The sequence below is a fragment of the Convolutriloba macropyga genome, unplaced genomic scaffold (genome assembly GCF_964194025.1).
Source record: "Convolutriloba macropyga unplaced genomic scaffold, txConMacr16.3 SCAFFOLD_4393, whole genome shotgun sequence".
Lineage (NCBI taxonomy): Eukaryota > Metazoa > Xenacoelomorpha > Acoela > Convolutidae > Convolutriloba > Convolutriloba macropyga.
In genome coordinates this window covers 15,001-21,923 of record NW_027450595.1, presented here as the reverse complement: position 1 = coordinate 21,923, position 6,923 = coordinate 15,001, and the positions used below count along the sequence as shown (strand labels likewise).

Genomic DNA, 6,923 nt, shown 5'->3' with positions numbered 1-6,923 from the left:
CTAGTAACCATGTCGACAGCTGGAAAGCTGTTCTCTAACCAATAAAAGGTAAAACTTCTGTATCTGAAGAGGCGGCGTGATTGAGATTTTTAACAGACTAGTATTATGTTGTTTCTAGTAGGCGAGAGCCGAAACATCGACATGTGAACATCTGGTTTTTAAATCATGAGTCAATTCTCCCTAGTATGATACAGTTGTTAGCCGGTATTGGTAACAGTAGAACAGAGATTTGGAGGGCAAAACCTGCTCATGGGAAATGCTCACAGAGCGCTATCTACCAGTACACATAGTATTATGCTGTTTCTAGTACGCGCGAGCCGAAACATCAGCATGTGAAATGTGTAATCGTGGGTAACTCTAAGTGTGTAGAGTACTGTGTAGTAACTAGTAGCCATGCCAAAGCATGCATTGAAACTCTTCGTGATTTAAAAAGCTCAAAGCAAGATTGACGAGGCCGCAAGGCTATGTCTTTCTAAATTCGAACAAATCGAAAGATTGTTCAAAGTACAATTAAACTGATTGATCCTGTCAGTTGCCATATGCTTGTCTGAAAGACTAAGCCATGCATGTGCAAGCGAAGCTTGAAAAAGTGGAACCGCGAATGGCTCATTAAATCAGTTACTATCTATTAGTTGATTTGCAAGCTAAATGAATAACTGCGGTAACCCTGCAGCTAATGCATGCTGATTGTCCGACACTGTCGGAGACTTTTACAAGACTACACCGGGTGATTTGCTAAGTACAGACACATCCCGTGATGAGTCCTAGTAACTGAAAGATCCCAGATAGCTTCGGCTTGGGGACGGAACTTCCGAATTTCTGACCTATCAACCTATGATGGTAGTGTAACGGACTACCATGGTTGTGACGGGTAACGGGGAATCAGGGTTCGATTCCGGAGAGGGAGCCTTAGAAACGGCTACCACATCCAAGGAAGGCAGCAGGCACGCAAATTACCCACTCTCCGCACGAGGAGGTAGTGACTAGAAATAATGATATGAACCTTTATGGTTTGTAATCAGAATGGAATGGACTTAAAAGCTCCATTGATGAACGAGTAGAGGGCAAGTCTGGTGCCAGCAGCCGCGGTAATACCAGCCTCTACAAGCGTATGCAATAGTTGCTGCGTTTAAAAGCTCATAGTTGGATCTGTTTGAGTAGAACGGCAACATGGTCTTCAGTTAAATCTGTTGACTCGTTCCGCTCATCCTTCGCATCGAAGAAATAGTTTGCACTTAAATGTGACGAACTGTGGAAACGGTGTTTTCACCCTGAGAAAATTAGAGTGTTCAAAGCATCCTTTGGGATCGAATAATAAAGCATGGAATAATGGAGAATGACCCGCTACTCGATTGATGCCGGTTGGCTGAGTGCGGTAATGATTGAAAGGAACAGACGGGGGCATTTGTATTGCTACGTTAGAGGTGAAATTCTTGGATCGTGGCAAGACAAACTACTGCGAAAGCATTTGCCAAGAATGTTTTCATTAATCAAGAACGAAAGTCAGAGTATTGAAGAGGATTAGATACCCTCGTAATTCTGACCATAAACTATACCAACCTACAATTTGTCAAAGTCGATCTTGACTTGGCAAGAGATTAACCGGGAAACCAAAGTTTATTGGTTCCGGGGGAAGTATGGTTGCAAAATCGAAACTTAAAGGAATTGACGGAAGGGCACCACCAGGAGTGGAGCCTGCGGCTTAATTTGACTCAACACGGGAAAACTCACCCGGTCCAGACATCTTAAGGATTGACAGATTGAATATCTTTCATGATTATATGGGCGGTGGTGCATGGCCGTTCTTAGTTAGTGGAGTGATCTGTCTGGTTAATTCCGATAACGAACGAGATCTTCTCCATCTAAATAATGAAATTCACTATATGTGAATTCAAACACTTCTTAGAGGAACTATGCGGAATTAAATACCGCAGATGAAGTGAGGCTATAACAGGTCTGTGATGCCCTTAGATGTTCTGGACTGCACGCGCGCTACACTGTGTACTTTTAGATTGAGTACTCAGCCCTTGGTCCGAAATGGACTGGGCAATCAGAGAAAAGTACAGCGCTTCAAGGGGATCGTCTGTTGTAACTTGCAGACGTGAACCAGGAATTCCTGGTACTTATGAGTCAACAACTCATAGGGATTACGTCCCTGCCCTTTGTACACACCGCCCGTCGCTACTACTGATTGGATAGTTAAGCAAGAATTGCAAATTCCTACTGTTGGGACTTCGGTCTCCGGCAACGGGATGAAGCGGATCGAGCTTAATTGTCTAGAGGAAGTAAAAGTCGTAACAAGGTTTCCGTAGGGGAACCTGCGGAAGGATCAGTGATTGATTCCTTCGGGCATGGCTGCTGGTAGAGGCCATGTCTGTAGTGCGCATGACGCTCTGTCGCTAGAGATTGCTTGGCAACCAATCTCGAATTATGTATCGAGCTCAAAAACTACTTGTGTGGATACATAGTTCAGCAGTCATGGCAAGGGACTGCTTAAAGGGAGACTAGTTAGCAAAAGCAGCCTAGCAGAACTGCAGCTATCTAGATCTCAGAAGCTGGGTTATAGAAGCCCAGCTATAGACTTGTGAATGAGAAAGGCCTAAAAAGGTCCACAAGTCGCGTGGTTAGAACCGACACGCAAAAATCCCAGCGAGTGACAGAGCGTTGCGCTGTTCAGTGGGAAAGAGTTGAGCTACTCGGGGCGCCCACTGAACTTGCTCCGAGCCAAAGGCTCGAAAAAACACAGCTTAGCCTCAGATCCTTTACATAGAAGGCTAGCTAAAATAAACTTACCTTGGACGAGGGTAAAGTTTAGTCAGTTCTTAGGGAGAGTAATCCACAGCTTCTCGCCCTCTGAACATTCTCCCAGATATGTAGGTCTGGGAGAGTCTCCTCCTGTTCTTCGGAATCTGGAGGTAGACAAAGACAGTACGATACGATCTTGCATCGGGATGACTAACCGATAATGATCATAATCTGACAATTTTTCCGGCTTGAGGCACCGGAGTCAGATTAAAGACACATACTGAACTAAAGGCGTATGTGCAAAGCTTGTCGGAGTGTAGAGAGTCAAGCTGAGTTGACTCGTCACGTGGTGATGACAACAGCCATGTGCAAAACACTCACAACTTTATCGTCTATGTGGAAAAGGTTGCTAACAGCGCTCTCTATGAGAGGCCCTCGCATATAACTATACGAGGAAAAGGCGATAGAGTTGTTTGAATGTGGGGCAGGTTCATCGACAAGCTAAGTTGATCACATTCTTGTTGTGGCATCCTACTAGAATTGGTCACGGTCTGCACCAACTCTCCCCAAGTTGGCCAGACTTAAAACTAGAAATAAGGTTTGCAGCTATGTGAACCTAGAAACTGTAAAGGAGTTGAAAGAACTTAAAGGAATTGAAAGAGGCCTTGAGGTATATCCTCTTGGTAAAGACCCACAAAAGCTCACAAAAGTGGCTTCGAAGGGCAAAACTGGTTCATCCAAAAACAATTGGAGAGCTTAAAGCAGAACCAATTCGAATGAAACACTATTGGTGAAACTTCATCATGAGAACGTCACAAGCTGATCACGCTCTATGATATGACTAGTATTATGTTGCTTCTAGTAGGCTAAGCGCAAGCCGAAACATCAACATGTGAAAGTCGTAGAATTTTGCAATCAAACTGTGGCTAGTACTGTGATGTTACTAGTAACCTGGTGTTCCGTCATATGGCCAAGAGAGCATTTGAAGGCGAAACTTCTGCATGGGAAAGCTGCATCATGATCAAAATTTTATATCGAGTATTATGTTGACGTTAGTAGGCCTTGGCCGAAAACGCAGCATGTGAAAGGTATAGATAAAAGTTATTGTTGCAGTCAGTACTGTGTAGTTACTAGTAGCTGGATTTAAGCTCAAAATGAGACACTGTTGGTGAAACTTCATCATGAGAATGTCACAAGCTGATCAAGCTCTATGATATGACTAGTATTATGTTGCTTCTAGTAGGCTAAGCGCAAGCCGAAACATCAACATGTGAAAGTCGTAGAATTTTGCGATCAAATTGTGGCTAGTACTGTGATGTTACTAGTAACCTTGTGTTACGTCATATGGCCAAGAGAGCATTTGAAGGCGAAACTTCTGCATGGGGAAGCTGCATCATGAACAAAAGTTTATATCGAGTATTATGTTGACATTAGTAGGCCCTGGCCGAAAGCGCAGCATGTGAAAGGTATAGATAAAAGTTATCGTTGCAGTCAGTACTGTGTAGTTACTAGTAGCTGGATTTAAGCTCGAAATGAGACACTGTTGGTGAAACTTCATCATGAGAACGTCACAAGCTGATCACGCTCCATGATATGACTAGTATTATGTTGCTTCTAGTAGGCTAAGCGCAAGCCGAAACATCAACATGTGAAAGTCGTAGAATTTTGCGATCAAATTGTGGCTAGTACTGTGATGTTACTAGTAACCTTGTGTTACGTCATATGGCCAAGAGAGCATTTGAAGGCGAAACTTCTGCATGGGGAAGCTGCATCATGAACAAAAGTTTATATCGAGTATTATGTTGACGTTAGTAGGCCCTGGCCGAAAGCGCAGCATGTGAAAGGTATAGATAAAAGTTAGCGTTGCAGTCAGTACTGTGTAGTTACTAGTAGCTGGATTTAAGCTCGAAATGAGACACTGTTGGTGAAACTTCATCATGAGAACGTCACAAGCTGATCACGCTCTATGATATGACTAGTATTATGTTGCTTCTAGTAGGCTAAGCGCAAGCCGAAACATCAACATGTGAAAGTCGTAGAATTTTGCAATCAAACTGTGGCTAGTACTGTGATGTTACTAGTAACCTTTTCTTACGTCATATGGCCAAGAGAGCATTTGAAGGCGAAACTTCTGCATGGGGAAGCTGCATCATGAACAAAAGTTTATATCGAGTATTATGTTGACGTTAGTAGGCCCTGGCCGAAAGCGCAGCATGTGAAAGGTATAGATAAAAGTTATCGTTGCAGTCAGTACTGTGTAGTTACTAGTAGCTGGATTTAAGCTCGAAGTGAGACACTGTTGGTGAAACTTCATCATGAGAACGTCACAAGCTGATCACGCTCTATGATATGACTAGTATTATGTTGCTTATAGTAGGCTAAGCGCAAGCCGAAACATCAACATGTGAAAGTCGTAGAATTTTGCGATCAAATTGTGGCTAGTACTGTGATGTTACTAGTAACCTTGTGTTACGTCATATGGCCAAGAGAGCATTTGAAGGCGAAACTTCTGCATGGGGAAGCTGCATCATGAACAAAAGTTTATATCGAGTATTATGTTGACGTTAGTAGGCCCTGGCCGAAAGCGCAGCATGTGAAAGGTATAGATAAAAGTTAGCGTTGCAGTCAGTACTGTGTAGTTACTAGTAGCTGGATTTAAGCTCGAAATGAGACACTGTTGGTGAAACTTCATCATGAGAACGTCACAAGCTGATCACGCTCTATGATATGACTAGTATTATGTTGCTTCTAGTAGGCTAAGCGCAAGCCGAAAACATCAACATGTGAAAGTCGTAGAATTTTGCAATCAAACTGTGGCTAGTACTGTGATGTTACTAGTAACCTTTTCTTACGTCATATGGCCAAGAGAGCATTTGAAGGCGAAACTTCTGCATGGGGAAGCTGCATCATGAACAAAAGTTTATATCGAGTATTATGTTGACGTTAGTAGGCCCTGGCCGAAAGCGCAGCATGTGAAAAGGTATAGATAAAAGTTATCGTTGCAGTCAGTACTGTGTAGTTACTAGTAGCTGGATTTAAGCTCGAAGTGAGACACTGTTGGTGAAACTTCATCATGAGAACGTCACAAGCTGATCACGCTCTATGATATGACTAGTATTATGTTGCTTATAGTAGGCTAAGCGCAAGCCGAAACATCAACATGTGAAAGTCGTAGAATTTTGCGATCAAACTGTGGCTAGTACTTTGATGATGCTTGTAGCCAACCGAATTGGTTGAAAAGCCCAATAAGTAAGCTAACTTGGGAGAGCTTGTTGGAAACCAAATGCTACTAGATTGGTCCAAATACATCCTTCAACAGGGGATCACTTGGCTCGCTTTACGAAGAGGAGCACAGCTATATGTGTTAATTCGGTATGAATCGCAAGATTTGTTTACCGACCTCTCTAACGCAAAAGGCGGTCTCGGCTTCGGCTGTTGACTGCGTCCGATTCAGGGTTATATAACTCTCGATTGAACACATTGATGTTCTATTGTTGGTGCTTCCAATAAAATTGGAACACTTAAAGCAGAACCGATTCAAATAATAGCATTCTGATCAATGATTGCATTCCTTGATCAAGAACTGCTGGAGTCATTGTGATGGCGAATTTTCTTCATAAGAAAATTGCAAAGAGACGGAACTTAATGAGACTAGTATTATGTTGTTTCTAGTAAGCGGAAGCTGAAACAGCAACATGTGAAAATCAAGTTTTGTTCAATGATCTCGAGGCGATAAGTACTATGAAGCAACTAGTAGCCTAAGCATGACTCAGATTTGAGACAGTCAAAAAGACTGGCGAAACTTCTTCACATGAAAGTTACATAGAGAACTACAAATGTATACAGCGAGTATTATGTTGTTTCTAGTAGGCGAAAGCTGAAACATCAACATGTGAAAGTTGTCTGCAAACTGTAGAACGATATGTGATTAGTACTGTGCTGTTACTAGTAGCCAGTCTGACTGTAGAAGCCAAGACAAAGGGAAACTAATGCATCTGAAAAGGACAAGTTATGGAAAGGTATGCACGATAAGTATTATGTTGTTTCTAGTAAGCGGCAGCTGAAACATCAACATGTGAACGTCGTTGTGTACAGTAACCTAGAACTATATAGTCCTTAGTAACGTGCATTTACTAGTACCTGTAATTGGTATTCAGACTCAGGCAGTTTGGAATAGT

At 42.5% G+C, this 6,923-nt stretch overlaps 1 pseudogene; it reads left to right on the top strand.

Moving 5' to 3' along the window:
- The first annotated feature begins 6,052 nt into the window (after positions 1 to 6,052).
- On the top strand, positions 6,053 to 6,204 carry LOC142356016 (5.8S ribosomal RNA; annotated as a pseudogene).
- Positions 6,205 to 6,923: the final 719 nt, after the last annotated feature.